This window comes from Anomaloglossus baeobatrachus, chromosome 8 (genome assembly GCF_048569485.1).
Source record: "Anomaloglossus baeobatrachus isolate aAnoBae1 chromosome 8, aAnoBae1.hap1, whole genome shotgun sequence".
Classification (NCBI taxonomy): domain Eukaryota; kingdom Metazoa; phylum Chordata; class Amphibia; order Anura; family Aromobatidae; genus Anomaloglossus; species Anomaloglossus baeobatrachus.
Window position 1 is genome coordinate 22,745,181 of NC_134360.1, and position 22,278 is coordinate 22,767,458.

A 22,278-nucleotide genomic window follows, 5' to 3' on the forward strand; every position below is an offset into this window, starting at 1 on the left:
GTGCATGCTGTGTTACAAAGTTTTGGTTTTTCCTTTCTGTCTTTATCTGTGACTTTCATTACACTTCTGTCCTCACTGGAGGGGGAATCAGATCAGAACTGGTCAGAAGCAGGGCCAGGTAGGAGACTCGGACCTCTCCAACATTAGGGGTATCCCTGAGATTAGAGATAACATAGAGCCCTCTAGCTTATGGCTCCGGTTCCCCACTATCCCAGAGTTATTATGACTATGGTTGATGGACCAGGTCAGCTGCCAATCAGCTGATAGCTGGGGTGGAGTTTGATAATGATTCTCACCCCCTGCCTGTTATTCCTCCCCCAATCTTTTTCTCATGCTAATTCCATTACAGAAGTGTTTTACTAATGGTTGTGGCTAGAAGGACCTTGTTGACGTCATACCCATGTGACCAGAAGGAGCAGGGCCTCAGAAAACAGAAAAATAATGTTGCTTCCTGGTATCAGCTATGTTGGCCCCTTCTGGTCACATGGGTATGACATCAGCACAGGTCCTTCTAGCCAATTTGATTTAGCCACAACCATTAGTAAAACACTTCTATAATACAATTAGAATAAATAAAAGATAGGTGGAGGAACAACCACAGAGGAGTCACTCCATCCACTCCACACTTTATGCTACAGTACTGCACACTTAGAGGGAATAACTACTCTCCCCTGATCACCTCTACAGGGGCCGTACTGAGGCCTAATCTTCCCCCGAGATGGGGGTAGTGTACCCTCTATTTTCTTAGACACTTTGGTGGTTACAGGGTGATGGGTGTTTAATAAGTAGCGCAGCAATGGTGGCACACAGGCACCTTGTTACACAAAAACTGCCCCAACTGACAACTTTCCCAGACTGCCAGTCAATCACTGGGTTATGCCTTGTCAACCAGGGAAGCCCCAACACGATGGGAGTGGGCAGCCCCTCCAAAACATAACAGGATAGGCATTCACTATTCACAGATCCCCCTCGCAGGTTAAAGGGAACCTGTCACCAGATTTGGGGCCTATAGGCTGCGGCCACCAGCAGTGTGCTCTTATATACAGCATTCTAACATGCCGTATATAAGAGCCCAGGCTGCTGTGTAGAACATAAAAATCATTTTATAATACTCACCTAAGGGCGGTGCGGTGCAGACTGGTCAGATGGGTGTCTCTGTTCTTCATGCTGGCGCCTCCTTTTTCGGCCATCTTTGCCCTCCTTCTTCTGAAGCCTGGGTTCATGACGCCTCCTACATCATCCACACTAGCCGGCATTGAGATCCTGGGCAGGTACACTTTGGGGCAGATCAAAGTATTGTAGTGCACCTGCGCGGGAATTCAATGCCGGCGAGTGTGGATGACGTAGGACGCGTCATGCACCAAGGCTTCAGAAGAAGTGGGACAAAGATGGCTGAAAGAGGAGGCGCCGGTACCGGAGAGCAGAGACGCCCATCTGACCAGTCTGCACCGCACCGCCCCTTAGGTGAGTATTATAAAGTGATTTTACATTCTACACAGAAGCCTGGGCTCTTATACACAGTATGTTAGAATAGTGTATATAAGAGCCCACTGGTGGTGGCCGCAGCTTATAGTCATCAAATCTGGAGACAGGTTCCCTTTAATATTTGGCACGGTATGGGTGAACTCTCTCTGGCTGAGCGGAGCTGAGTCAATAGCCTGGATGGGAATGGATCTTGACAGTACACTATGCGTCAGACCCTGAGGCTGTGCAAAGCAAGAAACCACCAAAAAACAGGGAGACACGTCACTGCGCAAAGATCGGGAGGTCGGGATGATGTATATGGCGGTCGCAGACTCAGGTGCAGTGGGTACAGCTGAGTTCAATATGAGCTCATAAAAATGTGGAACGCAACGCAGCAGCCAAATATTGCTCCTTTAATCTGAGTTTTGTCAATGTATGGGTTTTAACTGATTTTTATGATCCATTTGTATTTGGAACATTCCTATTTAACATCCAATATTCCTATAAAGAAGGATATGTCAAACGTTTATAGCTTTATACACCATACAATCTGGCGCTGTGTATTATTAATGATTTTCCTATAATTTATATCAATATATTAATTTTACAACATGTAGAAAAGCAGCTTTTCAGCCAGATCCAGATACACTATGTGCTTTGTTCACATTTACACATCTAAAAAAAAAAAGAGTAAAATAAAAAATGTTCTGCAAATCTATTAATTAATAAAAAAAAGAAACAGCAATCTCGCCGATAACAACCCAATTCCGCACTTGAGTGAAGATCAAAATCTCAAATTAAAAAAAAAAAAAAATCCAATTCTCTTTTGCTGAGTGTGTGATTTCATACGGATCCCATTTATGTTTCCCCGTGTGATATCGGTATCTGCGGAGATCTTTCCATTTCCTTTGTATCTATTCTGCCGCAGAAACATAAAAGCTACAGAACTGTATAAGGCGGAGGAAGAAAGTATGTCACATGTATAAAATATCATTAAAATTAAATAGTTGCTGTTTTTTAAACAAACTTTGAATAAGTGAATGGTATAATCAAATACAAAGAAATCGGATTTATTTACCACTTATCAGTCACCTCGAAAAATTGTCAAGGGCATTTGTCACAAAGCAAAAGATTGTATCAACTGGTGTGACTACATGAGCTTCTCCATAAAGCCTTGTAGCTATCACATCACATGGTATAGCTCAGCCAATCAGGAGAAACTATCATAGCCTGTATGAAAGTTAAGGCAGGGAATGCAGCAGATATTTCCTAGTGAGTCTGGATAGTGAGAGAACAGCTCACAGTGTAGCCATTTCGTAAAGGGAGAGAAAGCCATAAACACTGAATATACACTACAGATATTGTGTGCATGGATAGCAGGAAAGAACGATTATCATCTTTTTACTTATAGCCATATATGTTAAAACTTTGCATTTAGCTCATTCACTGCTCTGTGTGCCCACAGTATAGAACAGAGTTTCGAGTGATCGGTGTAGATCTCAGGACTTAGACCCTCATTGATCAGTAACAGTTTGCAGTCTTGACAGCATATTAGAAATGTGTAGAAACGATACCTTATAGACTTTAATTTCCAATTATGCAAATACTATACTTTAAAGGGAACTTGACATTGTCATGGTTCTGATCCGTAGTGCTCTGCTCTCCAGCACAGTCGGCATTCTTTTTTTGTATTTTGAGCCGGTGGACGGGTAGTTTCCCATCCTCGGTTCCTGTGCTGGTGTTAGGAGGGGCCTCTTTCCAGTCTCCTCGTCCGGGTGATTGCTCTGCTTCATTACAGAGCAAGCTCACCCAGAATGCCGCCAGTCAGAATTCCTGCCTGCAGTAAGTGCTCTGGCTACCGTTTGTGCTTTGATCTTGTCCTCCTACTGTGGACCTGTTGTTACCCCTCTCCTCCTGTGTCTCTGACTCTGACATTATTCCCTAGCTCCTGACCTCTGGCTTGTACCCTAACCTTGGCTCAGATTTTCCCCAGTGTATCTTACATGACTTCCTGGCTTCTGACCTCCAGCTTGTACCCTGACCTCGGCTTCACTTCCCCCCAGTGTACCTTACCTAACTTCCTGGCGTCTGACTTCCGGCTTGTACCCTAACCTTGGCTCTGCTTTTCCTGAGTGTACCTTACATGACTTACAGGCTTCTGACCTCCAGCTTGTACCTTGACCTCGGCTTCGCTGCCCCCCAGTGTACCTTACGTGACTTAGTGACTTCTGACCTCCAGCTTGTACCCTGATCTCAGCTCAGCTTTTCCCCAGTGTACCTGACGTGACTCCCTGGCTTCTGACCTCCAGCTTGTACCCTGACCTCGACTTTGCTTCCCCCCCAGTGTACCTTACATGACTTCCTGGTTTCTTACCTTCGGCTTGTGCTCTGACCTCGGCTTTGCTTCATCCCTGTGTTCCATACATGACCTCCTGGCTTGACCTCCGGTTTATTTGACATCCCTGTCACTAGTTGCATCTGGTGACACCTAGTGGTAGTCCGTTACAGACATCTGATTCATGCTGCCCGACCCAGGTTCCCTTTAAAACCTTCAACAGTCTGCTATTCACATGGACAGATAGGTAGACTTGTATAGAGTTTCTCCAGATAGAGTATCATCAAAATCATATACAGAATATATATTTTTAAATATTGGTCAACTTGGAATTTGTTAATAACTTTCTTGCAGAAGGTTTATATGGTCAAAACCAAAAGTCTTCTCAATTTTGCCTGAATCTTTTTATTTGTGATGATTTTGACGCCTTCAGAAGGGAAAGGGTTTTGAGCGTTGGACGGAGAAAATTCATCCTTTACTTGGAGAACTGGTTGCTAATTTTGAAGCCCATTTGGTCTGGCGAAGATCAATGTATTTACTAGCACTAGACTCATCCTGCGGAATCCCAATACAAATACGTTACTGGTCCCGAGTGAAGGTGAAGTTATTTTTGGAGCCACATGACAGCCTTTCCGATATTCTTAGAGCTCACCCATCGACAGATGTTACAATCTACAAAGCCACACGGTGTTTGTGGGATCAATACGGCTGCAAACATCTTTAACCGCTCGTTTCTAAAATCAACTTGATGTGCGAGATAAGAGTTTCTTTACAGAACACTCCGCGAGAACGAGGAGCAGATTGGTCTGAACGGTGTAATTTCCGATGCCAACGAGATAGGGATCCTCCAATTGCAATTTTTGCTAAATATACAGTAATTGTACATAAAATATGCCCTCTTTGTCCTTTATAATTGTAAACTAAAAATTGTTACTATATTTATTTATATAAAACAAAATCATAGAGACATGTCCAGAAACATGCACAACCACAGGGCGCTAAGAGATAGGGGGTATGTTTAGTTGTGTCAGTCGGCACTCACCACCGTTTCGGGATAAGGCAGCGAGCTCGGGTAATAGAGGTGGACCCACAGTTCCACAGGGGGAACACGCGCTTACCCTTAGTGGAAGGGGTGTGACTAAGCACCCTCCGCTAGATGGAACGCCAGGTGCCACTCACAGGGCAGCGACCAGGACTGTGGCAGCTCAGTGGGACAGGGTGACAGCAGGATTGGGTAGACAGAAATTCAGAGCAGCACAAGGGGCACAGTCCTGAGGGGGAGCGAGAAGAACAGGTACTAGTAGACAGAGGACATCAGGGACTAGGCACCAGGTGCAGGACGTCAGGCACGGGTCATCAGCTGGTACAGGTCATCAGGAGACCCCAGTCGTCAAGCATGGGTCATCAGCTGGTACAGGTCATCAGGTGACCCTGGTAGTCAGGTATGGGTCATCAGCTGGTAGAGGTCATCAGGCGGCCCCAGTCATCAAGCATGGGTCATCAGCTGGTACAGGTCATCAGGTGACCCTGGTAGTCAGGTATGGGTCATCAGCTGGTAGAGGTCATCAGGCGGCCCCAGTCGTCAAGCATGGGTCATCAGCTGGTACAGGTCATTAGGCGGCCCCAGTTGTCAAGCCAGGGTCATCAGTTGGTACAGGTCATCAGGCGACCCCAGTCGTCAAGTATGGGTCATCAGCTGGTAAAGGTCATCAGGCGGCCCCAGTCATCAAGCCAGTGTCATCAGCTGGTACAGATCATTAGGCGGCCCCAGTCGTCAAGCCAGTGTCATCAGCTGGTACAGGTCATTAGGCGGCCCCAGTCTTCAAGCCAGGGTCATCAACTGGTACAGGTCATCAGGCGACCCTGGCAGTCAGACATGGATCATCCACCGGCACATGTCATCAGGCAGCCCCTGTCAATAGGCATGGGTCATCAGCTGGTACAGGTCATCAGGTGGTCCCAATCGTCAAGCCAGGTTCATCAGCTGGTACAGGTCATCAGGCAGCCCCAGTCTTCAAGCATGGGTCATCAGCTGGTACAGGTCATCAGGCGACCCCAGTCATCAAGCATGGGTCATCAGGCGGCACAGGTCATCAACCGGCCCTGGTTGTCAGGCACGGAACATAAGCTGGTACAGGACATACGGCACAGGTACTTGAGCCCAGGACCTCAGACATGAGCCACAGCAAGATGATGTTGGCACTGCAGGTACTTCCCAACTTCAGGTAACATACAAACATGACTTTATTCACAAGATACCGCAGGACTTCAGGTACAACACGGAAGGATATCAGATAACACAGCAGGATTTCAAATACGGAACACACTGACCAGGATGGAGTCTCAGAACATGCCGGTAACTGGATACACCGGTCCCTAAATACGCAGGTACCTGAATACTCCGGGTCAATCTTTAACCGGACAACAGACACGATACCAGACTCAGACACATGACCGGACTCAGGCACACCAGGCCTCAGCAGCAGCAGACACCAGCACTTCAGCAGCAACACAAACAGGACAAATACTCATGAAATACAATTCAGTGCTCTGCACCTCCTATCAGGGTGAGGAGCCTTAAATACCTGGTGCCTCTCAGCGATAGGCTGGGGACCCCTTAGCAAGGTGCACACACCTCCCTATAAAAGATCAGGAAGTGTGCACACGTATCCCCTAGGCTAGAGAGCAGGAAACCCCAGATAACAGAGCCTGGAGCCTAGGTGGAAGCAGAGTCGACAATCACATGGGCATCCATGGGGAAACCAAGCCGGGGACTGCACTTATACGCGGACGGCAGAGAAAAGGGAAGCAGGTACACTGCGAAAGGTGCAGAGGGGCGCCGGCATATTAGATAAGCCAGCATTACAACTTGTGATTGGTCTCATCCCATTTGTCATTAGGTGAAGGGTGGGGCAGTGAGTGTGACACCACCAATTTTTAAAACAAATCTGTCATCAGGTTTTCCCAATATAAACTAAAGACTCTAACTTTTTTGCCTCTTTTACAGCAGTCCAGCAACCTGTACTAAAGTCCTTAACACCCTCTATATCCCAAATAATACCTTTTATAACCCTTTTTAACCGTTTTGTATGGTGCCTCCTCTATCACCGCATTCACCGTTCACCTTCCCTTTATCATGTTGATGACTTGTCCTACGTCATCCAATAAGGGATCTCCTCCCAGACCTGGAATAAAGCATCAGTCAACTCCTGGACAGTCTGTGGTGCAATGTGGCATTGGTGCATGGATTGAGATATGATGTCTCAGATGTGCTCGATTGGATTCAGGTCTGGTGAACGGGCGGGCCAGTCCGTAGCTTCAATGCTTTCATCATGAAAGAACTACTGACATACTTCAGCCACATGAGGCATTTTGATGCATCAGAGGGAACTGAGGGCCAACCACGCCTGCACATGGTCTCACAATGGGTCTGAGGATCTCAACCCAGTACCTAATGGCAGTAAGGGTACCTCTAGCTAACCCATGGAGGGCTGTGCGGCCCTCCAAAGAAATGTCTCCCCACACCACCCACTGTCAATCCGGTCATGCTGGAGGACGTTGCAGGCAACAGAACGTTCTCCATGACGTTTTCAGACTTTGTCACGTCTGTCACATTTGCTCAATGTGAACCTGCTCATCCATGAAGAACAAAGGGCACCAATGTCGAATCTGCTAGTCTTGGTGTTTTCTGGCAAATGCCATCACCATGCCCGGTGTTGGGCTGGACGCACAACACCCACTTGTAGATGTCAGGGCCTCATATCACCCTCATGGAGTCTGTTTCTGACAGTTTGAGCAGACACATGGATATTAGTGACCTGCTGGAGGTCATTTTGCAGGGCACTGGCACTGCTCCTCCTGCTCCTCCTTGCACAAAGGTGGAGGTAGCGGTCCTACTGCTGGGTTGTTGCCCTCCTACGGCCCAATCCACGTCTCCTGGGCACTGACCTGACAGACACAGCTAACCTTCTTGCCACAGCTTGCATTGATGTGCCATCCGGATGAGCTGCACTACCTGAGCAACCTCTGTGGGCTGTAGACATAGTCTCATGCTACCTCTAGTGGTGAGAGTAATGACAAAAGGCAAAAGTGACCAAAACAACAACCAAAAAGGAGGAGATCAGAGAAATGGTCTGTGGTCACCACCTGCACTGCTTCTTTACAGTTGGTGTCCTGCTAATTGATGATCATTTCTATCTCAGCTGTACCTGTTGCACAAAAGCAGGAGAAATGGATTTACAATTCTTGTTGCTTCATAACTGGACAAGTACATTTCGCAGAAGTGATTTACGTAGCATTACATTGTGTTCTTTAAGTGTTCTCTTTATTTTTTTGAGCAGTGTACATAGCTAAAATATGATACTAATCATTTTTTTCTGTACAATGAACAATGCTCAATGAGAATCCAAAAAAAAAAAATGGTGGAATTGTTTTCTTTTCAACACATGTTAATGTTTTTTCCATTTTTTAGTAAATGATATGGTAAAATGAATGTTGCCATTCAAAACTACAACTGGTAGAAAATTACAAAAAAAAACAAGCTTTCATATGTCAATGATAAAAAAAGTGATATTTTTTGGACGAAGGGAAGAGAAAAGCTAAATCTCAAAAAATTGCATTTTCACAAAATGCTAAAGAAGCACCCTAGGAAAAACTAAGTCCCTAAGGGGGTGTAATTAATAATATATTTAGCATTTTTGTGATCCTAGTGTCCTGCATTGCTCGTTTCCTTTCTGGAATGCTCCTTTAAATATAATCAAATATACAGTTGTGCTCAAAAGTTTACATACCCCGGCAGATTTTTTGCTTTATTGGCCTTTTTCAGAGAATATGAATGATAACACAAAATCTTGTTTCCACTCATCGTTAGTAGTTGGGTGAAGCCATTTATTGTCGTCTACTGTGATTTATTTTTTTAAATCATAATGACAACCAAAAATATCCAAATGACCCTGATCAAAAGTTCACACACCCGGGTGATTTTGGCTGATAGCATGCACAGAGTTTGACACAAATGGGTTTGAATGGCTAATAAAGGTAACATCCTCACCTGTGACCTGTTTGCTTGTAATCAGTGTGTGCATAAAAGCTGAGTGAGTTTCTGGGATTCAGACAGACTCTTGCATCTTTCATCCAGCCACTGACGTTTCTGGATTGTGAGTCATGGGGAAAGCATAATGATTATCAACAGATCTACAGGGAAAGATAGTTGAACTGTATAAAACCGGAAAGGGATACAAAAAGATATCCAAGGAATTGATAATGCCGGTCAGCAGTATTCAAACTGTGATTAACAAATGGAATATCAGGTGCTCTGTAAAAATCGAACCATTATCAGGTAGACCAACAAAAATTTCAGCCACAACTGTCAGGAAAATTGTTTGGGATGCAAAGAAAAACCCACAAATAACATCATCTGAAATACAGGAGTCACTGAAAACTAGCGGTGCGGCTGCTTCAAGACGGACAATAAGGAGGCAATTGAATAAAAATGGGCTGCATGGTCGAGTCGCCAGAAGAAAGCCATTACTGCGCAAATGCCACAAAGTATCTTGCCTACAATACGCCAAATTGCACAGAGAAAAGCCTCCAAACTTCTGGAACATGTTAATTTGGAGTCATGAGACCAAAATTGAACTTTTTGGCCACAACCTTAAAAGTTACATTTGGAGAGGTATCAACAAGGCCTATGATGAAAGGAACACCTTTCCTACTGTAAAGCATGGAGGTGGACCTCTGATGATGTGGGGATGTGTGAGCTACAAAGTCACAGGAAACTTGGTCAAAGCTGAAGGAAAGATGGATGTAGCACGTTATCAGCAAATACTGAAGGCAAATTTGCACTCATCAGCCTGGAAGCTGCGCATGGGACGTACTTGGATATTCCAACATGACAACGATCAAAAACACAAGGCCAAGTCGACCTGGTATTGGCTACAGTTGAACAAAGTGAAGGTTCTGGAGTGGCCATCTCAGTCTCCTGACCTCAATATCATTGAGCCACTCTGGGGAGACCTCAAGTGCGCAGTTCATGCAAGAAAGCCAAGGAATTTACAGGAACTGGAGGATTTTTGCCAAGAAGAATGGGCAGCTTTACCATCGGACCAAGAAGAATGGGCAGCTTTACCATCTGACCAAGAAGAATGGGCAGATTTATCATCTGACCAAGAAGAATGGGCAGCTTTACCATCTGACCAAGAAGAATGGGCAGCTTTACCATCTGACCAAGAAGAATGGCCAGCTTTACCATCTGACCAAGAAGAATGGGTAGCTTTATCATCTGACCAAGAAGAATGGGCAGCTTTATCATCTGACCAAGAAGAATGGGCAGCTTTACCATCTGACCAAGAAAAATGGGCAGCTTTACCATCTGAGAAAATAAAGAGCCTCATCCACACCTACCACAAGAGACTTCAAGCTGTCATTAATGTTGGAGGGGGCAATACAAGTTACTAACAACTGGGGTGTGTGCACTTTTCTTCAGGGTCATTTGGATGTATTTGATTGTCATTATGATTTAAAAAGAGAATACACAGTAGTTTGACAATAATGGCTTCACCCAACCACTAACCATGAGTGGAAAAAAAGGTTTTGTGTTCTCATTCATATTCTCTGAAAAAAGGCCAAGAAAGCAAAAAATCTGCCGGGGGGGTGTAAATTTTTAAGCACAACTGTAATTCTTTTCCAGATTACATAAAATGACAGCACAATACCGGGGCGGACTATTTCCTAGTTAAATAAAATACAATATAGATTTTCTTCTAATGTGATTGAAGAGGTGATTAGACATATTGCACTTGGAAATGACCTCTTAATGATGAGATATATGATCCACTTTGATCTCTCCTAAGCTGCGGTCCCCCCCCTCTCGCCAGTCTGCCTAATACATTATAGTATTCATTAGGTAAATACACATATTAGAGGCGGCCGCTGCCCTAGAATAAGCTCCAGGAAAGCTTAGCATTAATCTGAGATAAACTCTGCATCCAGGGGTCATGGTTATAAGTCAGCCACATTGCCCGACGCGCGTCGCTTAAGTTTTCATTTCATAATTATGTATCACCTAGAAACAATTTCTTACTGTAGAAACCTCACTTATCTAATACATCTGTACCCAGCTGATATGTGACCCCAGGAATGAAGAAATATATATATTCTGTCTTATATCTATTTACAGAAGAGATATATATCATGTATAAATATATCACATTGCAGAGCTCTTTTCATTTCTTCCAGTATGAGATCTAAATGTGTTGGAAATCTACTGTTTATGTACCTAGGTGTCACAAGGACTATGGGACAGCAGGAAACTGGACCTCCTAAGCTAACCCTCAAGCTTGGGATCCTAAACTATCCCTAATCTCAGGGATACTCTTAATGGTGGAGATGCCTGAGCCTCCTTCCTGGCCCTGCTCCTAATCTGATTTCCCCTCCCATCAGGGATGGATGGGACAGGAGTGCAATGAAAGTCACAGATAAAGACAGACAGGGAAAAACCAAGATTCTCCTTCCTGGCCCTGCTGATGACCACTCCTGATCTCATTCCCCCTCCCCCTCCCATCAGGGAGAGTTGGGACAGAAGTGTAATGAAATTCACAGATAAAGACAGACAGGGAAAAACCAAGAGTATCCTTACTGGCCCTGCTCCTGACCACTCCTGATCTGATTCCCCCTCCCCCTCCCGTTAGGGAGGGATGGTATAGGAGTGTAATGAAAGTCACAGATTAAGACAGACAGGGAAAAACCAAGAGTCTCCTTCCAGGCCCTGCTCCTCACCACTCCTGATCTGATTCCCCCTACCTCTCTCTCTTCCCCAGGGAGGGACAGGAGTGAGTTGAAACCCACAGAAAGAGACAGACAGGGGAAACCAAAACTCTGTCACTCAGCATTAACACAAAGAGTTATAAGACAATAAAGGAATAGGAGAAAAACAAGAGCAGGAAGGAAGCAACAAGACAACAGGTGTAAACTCCCCAACCACATCAAGTTAAAAACAACAATATAGCTTACAGACCAACACAGAATAAACTATAAAGCAAAAAAGAGAAAAGAGGGCACTCACCATATGAACACAGAAAACTTGTATTAAATTTTTAACGTGAAAACAGGCATAACAGGACAGAGAGGAGAGAGACCGAACACCCACAGACGACAGCTGTTTCGCACCGGCAACCAGTGCTTTGACAAGTTGAGGGTAAGTGCTGTATACTGGTGGATGCAATCAGCCAATCAAATGCTTTAAATTTCAAGGTTATGAATACTAAACAAAGCAGCCCAGGAACATGGTGTAAGTAAATTTTATATGGTTCTCATGGGTTTCACTTTCTTGTTGTCACAATTCCTCTGTGAAGAGCATCTTGCAGAATAGAAGATGCTCTGCTGCGTTTTCCTGGATTACAGACCTGTCTGTGACCCGATTCCTCTGTGCAGAGCATCTTGCCTTTGGAGATGCTCTGCTGCACTTTCCTGAGTTACTGAGCTAGCAGCCTGATTGACAGCAGAGGATTCCATGTTGGTGCTGTTTACTCAGGTGTTCTACCTTCCGGGTAATTGCTCAGGCTTCTTTACTGAGCATGCTCGCCCAGAACCTCGCCAGTTGTATTCTCTGGTTCTGCAGTTGTGCTGTTGGCTTGTTTGTCTGTTAGTGTTCTGATCTTTGTTTTCTGACCCCGGACTGTTATTTGAATTTTTTCTCCCTGCTCCCTGTTCCAGTCGTGGCCTCCTCTCTTTTGACCTCGGACTGCTCCTTGATCCTGTTGTTACCATCTGTCTTTTGACCTCGGATCATTACCTGACCACGTCTCTGCTTACTCCCTGAACTTATTACATGCTCTCCTGATTTTCTGACCCTCGAATATTGACCTGACTACGCCTTTGCTTACTCATTGTGCTCATACCTGTCCTCATGTTACCAGACTCCGGCTTTCCTGACTACTCGTCCATCCATATTTCCCGTAAGTTGTGGCTAGCATCACACTTGTGCAAGGAGCACAGACATATTAAGTTCTCCAGAATGGAAAATTCTATCGGTAATAACCAGCTTGAAAATCAAGCATAAAGTCCTCCTCTTCCCTGCAGCGCCCCCGCAGGCAATATTAGGCATTGCTGCTGAATTTACTACTGAAATGAATAGACAGTCTGTGTAATTCATGCTCTAGCGCGATGTATATTAATAAAATAAAATACTTTTATTGGGGATTTGAGGTTTTTTTGCTAATATTGATGTATATTATCTGTCTGTGTCGTCAGCTTCAGTTCCTGAACAAGGAAGCAATAATAATAATTAATTAATAATTTTAAATTGTCTCTCCAGGACTGGAGACAAACTATAGCGCAGCGCCTCCTATTGGAAGTAGCGATCCTAAAAGTTAAATGTGGATTTTTAACAACCCTTTACATATAACTTAGGATATATATGCCAGATCAGAATCCCAATTTGCAGACACAGTGTTTCGGGGTGCTTGCCCCTCGTCAGTGCAAAGTATGGGGTGTCTGATCTGCCTCAATGATGATAATGACTAAAGACCCAGCGTCTGAAACGCGTCAATCATAGGAAATTTTATCCTCATCATGTTTTTTAACTATTAGGAATTTAAGATGTTTTTTTAATCTCTAACAATTTCTGTCTGCATGGACGTTTTGTGCCAGAGCATCTCCTTACTTTGATTGTCCAAAATGTGTATACTCTGAACATTACATAGATTTTTTTAAGTAATCATGATACAAATTCTATACATTACCAAGATATGGCAGCAAAACCATTGATAAGCTGCAATTCATATTCCAAGCACTAGGTGGCACATATAAATCTTCTTTATTATTTTTATATAGCGCTAAAATATTCCGCAGAGCTTTACATACGTCAGGAGCACTGTCCCCATTGGGGCTCACCATCTAAATTCCCTATCTGTATGTCTTTGGAGTGTGGGAGGAAACCAAAGTACCCGGAGGAAACCCACGCAAACACGGGAAGAACATACAAACGCCTTGCAGATGGTGTCCTTGGATGGATTCGAACCCAGGACCCCACCGTGCTGCGCTATATATAGTACAGTGCTAACCACTGAGCCATCATGCTGCGCTATATATAGTACAGTGCTAAGCACTGAGCCATCATGCTGCCCTATATATAGTACAGTGCTAAGCACTGAGCCACCATGCTGCCCTATATATAGTACAGTACTAAGTACTGAGCCATCATGCTGCCCTATATATAGTACAGTGCTAAGCACTGAGCCATCATGCTGCCCTATATATAGTACAGTGCTAAGCACTGAGCCACCATGCTGCCCTATATATAGTACAGTGCTAAGCACTGAGCCACCATGCTGCGCTGTATATAGTACAGTGCTAACCACTGAGCCACCATGCTGCCCTATATATAGTACAGTGCTAACCACTGAGCCATCATGCTGCGCTATATATAGTACAGTGCTAAGCACTGAGCCATCATGCTGCCCTATATATAGTACAGTGCTAAGCACTGAGCCACCATGCTGCCCTATATATAGTACAGTGCTAAGCACTGAGCCATCATGCTGCCCTATATATAGTACAGTGCTAAGCACTGAGCCACCATGCTGCCCTATATATAGTACAGTGCTAAGCACTGAGCCACCATGCTGCGCTGTATATAGTACAGTGCTAACCACTGAGCCACCGTGCTGACAGAATATCACTGTCACGATGTGACTGCAGTATAGCAAGGAACAGGGGCCTCCTATACTGTCACTCACGCTAGATACCCTAGGCGATCCCTAACCTCAGGGTTACCCCTAATGGTGGAGATGCCAGAGTCTTGTACTTTACTATTTTCCTGACCATATCTAATCAATTTCACCTGCCCCTAGAGAAGGAAGGGGCAGGAGTGTGATGGTAAAACTGGGAAAAAAACAAAACTTAGACACACTGCAAACTCATGTGAACAAATATTAAGAAACTAAGGAGAAAAGCAAGAGAAGTAGGGCAGTAACAAAAGGACAACAAGGGATAACACAAGAACTGTTCACAGCAATGAAATACTACGACGAACCAGTAAGTCTTGATTAAACCACCTCTCCAGATCAGTACAGAGAAGCTATAGCTGGCACTAATGGAAGTGTCCAGCCAGCATATATAGGAGGGGGGAGTGAAAGTGACTGGCTCCCCCATAGCATGTGACCAATAAAACTAACAAGCAGTCCAACAGATATTAACTCTTGCTAACCTGCCTAGTAACTACAAGTCTGTGGGTTGACGCCTGAGTCTCCCTGCTCTCATAACAGATATCAGAAAAGTTAGCAGGCAGAGTGCAACAATCTGGAGTCTCCATAGACCCTGATGCCACCAGGTAAGTCGGCGAAGCCTGCAAAAACCTCCTTGTGACAATCACAAAGTGGGTTGGTCATCTAACACTACTAAAGTCAGGATATGTTGAGCCAAAAAGAAAGATAATGGAGGGCAGCGATACATTTAGGAAAAATACTAACAAACTTCCTACATTCAAAATATTATGTACATTAAGTATATTATAATATATTACTTGGTCCTTCTAAAGTGTTGTTAATTGGGTCCGAGCCAATCACTGGAGAATAGAAAAAAATATCTTTATATTTGCTATTTTCACTTCTCCTGCAAAAAAGCTATTAATGTAAGAAATCAATGGTACGGTCAAGCGGCCAACTCTCCAGAATCAAGGACATAAGTGATTCAATGTTTTATAGATCGGCGTAAATAGAAGTTCACGGAGCAGCTTACGCAGCACCTGTCTGAACAAAAGGAACAGTCAGACAAAAGATTGACAATCTCTACGTGTGGAACGTAAGGCTGAAAAATCAATCATCAGCCAAAGAGAGGAACAGGTGCAACGTGGGTGAGAATGTGACAGATCGCTCCTCAAACCCAAATATCACAACTGTAAACATTCCCGCGACAAGAAACAACGTATCCAAGAAAGTTAATGTGTAACCCAATGGCCTGCTTAAATAAAGAAGGAACAGGTATGGATTCCAGAAAGCATTCATGGTGCATCCGATTCACAAATTGAGAGGAGTTGCTACAATGTGAATCCAATTTGTCTTGAATTTTACAAAAAAAGATCACCAATCATTTTTTGTTTTTTGTTGCCTTCAGAAGATTGAATACAGTCCCTGACAAAAGTTCTGTCGCTTATCCATGTTATGTAAATAAAAGCTTATAACCTGACTTTAAATTCATCCATTGGTTTTATAAATTACTTTTTTGAAAGCTGAAACCCTCCCAAATTTGGTTTAGGTTATGAAAATAAAGTTGCTGCAAAGCTGAAATATTGATCATTTAATGAACACAGAAAGGTCAGATTTTGGCAAGAGAAAAGTTTTGTCGCCTTGTCATATAATGCACCCAATCCTAGTTTATATCCTCACCTGAGCTCACTAAATGATCGGTTAATTAGTAGGTGTGTATAAAAAGAAACCCAGCACCCCAGACCTTCAGTTGAACTGCAACTTGACTTCTGACAAAATGCCAAAAATCCACCCTGCGACCAAAGCCTTGATTATCAAGAGGCTGAACACCAGATCCACTGCAGAGGTGGCTGGCACCTTTAATGTGTCTCAGCGTTAAGTACAAAGAATTAAAAAAAAGATTTGAAGAGAATGGAGATGTTTTTGACAAGCCCAGGTCCGGCAGACCCCGCAAGACAACTGCTCAGGAGGAACATTTGTTGGTTAGAAAATCCAAAGCCAGCCCCTCTTCCACTGCAGCAGAGCTCCAACAGGCCTGGTCACCTCATGTCCCTGTGTCAACTAGAACAGTTTGTAGGATTCTGTCTCGAAATGGCCTCCATGGTCGAATCAGTGCCCAGAAGCCAGCACTAAACAAAAGGCAATTAAACCATGTGATATTTGCCAAGTCCCACAGCCTGATAAACAGATGGACGCTGGAAAAGTGTCAGAAGGTGGAATTCTCTGATGAATCTTCAGTTGAATTACACCACAGCCGCTGTAAATACTGCAGGAGACCTACTGGAGCCCGTATGGATCCAGAAAACAGTTAAGATTGGTGGTGGAAAGATCATGGTCTGGAGTTACAATCAGTATGGGGGTGTGCGAAACATTTGCAAGGTGGAAGGCAATATCAATAGCCTAAAATATCAAGAAGTATTAGCTACCTCTTACATCCCCAATCAAAAAAGGCGTCAAATTCTGCGGCAGGATGGTGCTCCATCTTATACATGCATCTCTACGACAAAGTTCCTCCTGGCAAAGAAGATCAAGGTGCTCAAGGAATGGCCATCCAGTCACCAGATATGATCATCATTGAGCATGTTTGGGGTAGGATGAAAGAGGAAGCTTGGAAGACAAAACCAAAGAATCTAGATGAACTCTGGGAGGCATGGAAGACTGCATTCTCTGCTATTCCTGATGACTTCATCAATAAATTGTATGAATCATTGCTGAACCGCATGGATGCAGTCCTTCAAACTCATGGAAGTCACACAAAATATTAAATATGGCTCTAATAGCACCACAACTTCATTCTCCAATGTTATGCAACATATCTTTGTATTAGAAGTTAATTATTAGTTTGAATTTCACATTACTTTCTGTAGGCGACAAAACTTTTGTCTTGCCAAAATCTGACCTTTCTGTGTTCATTAAATGATCAATATTTCAGCTTCGCAGCAACTATATTTTCATAACCTAAACCAAATTTGGGTGGGTTTCAGCTTTCAAAAGAGTAATTTATAAAACCAATGGATTAATTTAAAGTCAGGTTAGAAGCTTTTATTTACATAACATGGATAAGCCACAGAGCTTCTGTCAGGGACTATGTATAGTGAACACTACTGTAATATGTTCCAGACAAAAAGTTGAAGAAACCTCATAAAATATTCTAATTTTTTACATTTTAAAAATGATCCTTAGTCCTTAGTTCTGATTATTTGCTGTCTTGGAATCTTGGACAATTTATATCTATCAAAGGGGTTGATAGAAGTAGATAACCTCCAGAAGTCCTGCTTGGACCATCCCAAAAAATGTCTTTTCTATAATCTAAAACAGAAGACCACATTGGTGGACCACTTTAAGCTCTTGGGCCAAGGAAACAAAATGCACAATTATGTACTAAGTAGTAAAACACTGGATTTAACGTTGACGGAAGAAAACACTTGTGTGTATAATGGACGTGGACAGTAAGCTGACCGGAAGAGGCCACTAAGATAAGTCGAATGTTGGGATGTATCAAAGGAGGCATGATAAGAACATAGTTTTGCCTCCATACAGGTCACCAGTGCGGCCACACTTATATACTGGGTGCAAACTTGGGTCCTAGTTTATCAGAAGGACAGAAGTGATCTGAAGCGGGTGCAGAGAAGAGCAAACAAGGTGAATATGGGAGTGTGCGGACTGCGATACGAGGAAAGATTCAAACTAGGGGTAATTTACACCTATACTTGCAACAATTACAAAGGGGCATTCTTTGCATTGAGAGAATGAAAGGATTCCCCATCATTACAGACTGTGATTCTTTACTGTACGAGCATTAAGACTATGGTTCCTTTACTGTCCAAGCTGTAGTATTATGAATTCTTTACTTTACGAGTGTAAGACTATGGATTCTTTACTTTTCAAGTTTTGAGACTATGGATTCTTTACTGTTTAAGCTGTGAGATTATAGATTGTTTACTATATGAGCAGTGAGACTATGGATTCTGTACTGTTTAAGTTGTGAGACTATAGATTGTCCAAGTAGAACGTAGAAGAAAAGGACCGCACAATCCAGATGCCAAGTGAAATTTCTTTTATTCCAAAAAGTGCAGCATAAAAGGCAGGGAAGGAGCTGAGTGCAGGCTCCTTGTAAGGGTGTCCTTACGAGGAGCCTGCACTCAGCTCCTTCCCTGCCTTTTATGCTGCACTTTTTGGAATAAAAGAAACTTCACTTGGCATATGGATTGTGCGGTCCTTTTCTTCTACGTTCTACTTGGACATTCTCTGGACACCTGGCTATTTGCAGGACGAGCACTCCTTAGCTGTGAATATTTTGAGCCCAGGTCTTTTCACGTTCACCTGTGAGACCCCCGCAAGGTAAACCTAGTGGTGCAGAGCTATATTTATATATTTTTTGTTATGAAACTATAGATGTTTTACTGGATGAGCAGTGAAACTATGCATTCTCTACTGTTTAAGCTGTAAGACTATAGATTCTTTACTGTATGAGCAGTGAGACTATGGATTCTTTACTGTATGAGCAGTGAGACTATGGATTACTGATCAAGAGGTGACACTATAGATTCTTTACTGTATGAGCAGTGAGACTATGGATTCTTTATTGTTCAAGCTGTGACACTATAGATTCTTTACTGTATGAGCAGTGAGACTATGGATTACTGATCAAGAGGTGACACTATAGATCCTTTACTGTATGATCAGTGAGACTATGGATTCTTTACTGTTCAAGCTGTGAGTCTATGGATTCCTTACTGTTCAAGCTGCAAGAATATGGATTCTTTACTGTATGAGTAGTGAGGCTATGGGTTCTTTACTGTTCAAGCTGTATGTAGTCTATTTTTTAAAAAAAAGTTCTGTACGAACTTGAAACACGTAATAAAGTTACTATTAAGCAGTATAACAGCATTTAGCAGCTATTTTTCCAACAGCAGCATGGTCAACCAGAAAGCATCCATCTCCTTTACTCCTAAAGATATTTGCAGATGAAGATTTTCTTCCATCTGTGGGTGTGACTGTAGACGCTGTATTCTCTATGGACATACAATGGGGTTGTGACATGCACAACCTGGTCAGGTGAGCACCCCTCTCACCAACCCCTATTTTGTTTTACCTTATACTGTATCACCCTATGTGCGCTTGTCTCTCTTTTTGTCTCTTTATTGCTCAAGCTGTGAGATTATGGATTCTTTACTGCTCAAGTGTGAGACAATGGATTCTTTACTGTATGAGCAGTGAGACTATAGATTCTTTACTGTTCAAGTTGAATGAGACTATGGATTCTTTACTGTATGAGCAGTGAGGCTATGAGTACTTTACTATTCAAACTTGAGCTTATAGCTTATTTACTGCTCAAGCTATGAGACTATGGATTTTTTTTACTGTATGAGCAGTGTGACTATTGGTTTTTTACTGTTCAAGCTGTGAGACTATGGATTCTTTACTGTTCAAGCTGTGACACTATGGGTTCTTTACTCTTCAAGCTGTGACACTATGGGTTCTTTATTGTTCAAGCTGTGACACTATGGGTTCTTTATGGTTCAAGCTGTGAGACTATGGATTCTTTACTGTTCAAGCTGTGACACTATGGGTTCTTTACTCTTCAAGCTGTGACACTATGGGTTCTTTATTGTTCAAGCTGTGACACTATGGGTTCTTTACTCTTCAAGCTGTGACACTATGGGTTCTTTATTGTTCAAGCTGTGAGACTATGGATTCTTTACTGTTCAAGCTGTGACACTATGGGTTCTTTACTCTTCAAGCTGTGACACTATGGGTTATTTACTCTTCAACCTGTGACACTATGGGTTCTTTATTGTTCAAGCTGTGAGACTATGGGTTCGTTACTCTTCAAGCTGTGAGACTATGGGTTCTTTACTATTCAAGCTTTGAAATTACGGACTCTTTAATGTATGAGCAGTGAAATTATAGGTTCTTTACTGTCAAAGTGGTGAGACTATGGATTCTTTACTGTAATAGCAGTGAGACAATGGATTCTGTATTGTTAGAGCAGTGACACTGGAACTCTCTGCCACATGTTGTTATGGTAGTTAATTCCTTAAACAACTTCTAGAGGAGCCTGATATGACAAATTTGGCTGGGTATTAGCTTTTTTCATGGGGCATTGATCCAAGGGTTTATTATGATTGCCATATCTGGAGCCCCCTAATTTGGGAAAATTAGATTTTTCCTAATGGGGTTTTCGCCTTCCTCCAGATCAGCATGGTAGGCTTATAGGTTTGATTTAATGGTCCTGTCTGTGTCTTTTTTCAACAGTATCAACAATGTAGCTAACTAAGTTATCATTGCTAGCCGCCGTGTCATTTACACTGTGCAGTTGCGGAATAGTCGTTACATTGTATAAAGTGTATGGATTCCATGAGCGAGTCAATGGCTGCACATATCTACAGGGAAAAGCAAATCAGAAGGAATTACTGCGGGAATCTGTGCGATGAGGAAACTAAGAGATCTGGAAAAATATAGAGAAAAATAGAGAGCGGTGGGTCTTATATACTGCCTGTCTGTAATATGTCCGGTCTATTGTGCAGTATAATGTATGACTGTATTAAATGTATAATAAACAGCCACAAAAAAGCAGTAAACACAATCCGTAGCATGGGACCCTGCTTGTGCCTGGTGTGTGTTGAAATAAACAGAAAAGTAAAAAAAAAAAAAAAAAAAATGGTCCAGCATCAGCTTGAAAGGTAAGAAAAAAATGTAATATTTATTTGTATCCAATTAAAAATTCATGATACAGTGGAAAAGATAGGTATCCAAGCCAAAAACGTGTTTCCCATGTAATGAATGTTCTTTATCCTGACATTCATGATTACTAAGTGGCTACTCCTAAATGCCCGTCTTGGGTCTTATGGGATTCCAATGGGTGGGAAAACAATTGATCATATATACAATTTGCAGATTTCAGGTTCTCTTTAACATGAGTGGATTTAATTTCATTTGGTGCTGAATGGGTTAAGGGTTCCTTGTTGATTCTACTATTAATGTTAGTAATAAGACTAGTGTTTTGCTGTCCTGCTCACTAGCCAGGGCTAGTCTAGGGTCACCCAAGGCCTAAGCACGTGATCGCATAAGAGCGCAAGGACCTGTCTAAAAACATTACGGCATGTCTCACCTGTATTAATGTTAGTAGTAAGACTAGTGCCTTTCTGTCCTGCTCACTAGCCAGGGCTAGTCTAGGGTCAGCCAAGGCCTAGGCACATGATCGCACAAGAGGGGAAGGACCCATCTAGAGATATTAGGGCACATCTCCCCTGTATTAATGTTAGTAGTAAGACTAGTGTCTTGCTGGCCTGCTCACTAGCCAGAGCTAGTCTAGGGTCAGCCAAGGCCTAAGCACGTGATAGCATTAGAGCGCAAGGGCCTGTCTAAAAACATTAGGGCACGTCTCCCCTGTATTAATGTTAGTAGTAAGACTAGTGCCTTTCTTTCCTGCTCATTAGCCAGGGCTAGTCTAGGGTCAGCCAAGGCCTAGGCACATGATTGCACAAGAGGGGAAGGACCCATCTAGAGACATTAGGGCACATCTCCCCTGTATTAATGTTAGTAGCAAGACTAGTGTCTTGCTTTTCAACTCACTAGGCAGGTCTCATCTAGGGTCAGCCAAGGCCTAGGCACATGATCACACAAGAGGGGAAGGACCCATTTAGAGACATTAAAGGCCCTGTCACACACAGAGATAAATCTGTGGCAGATCTGTGGTTGCAGTGAAATTGTGGACAATCAGTGCCAGGTTTGTGGCTGTGTACAAATGGAACAATATGTCCATGATTTCAC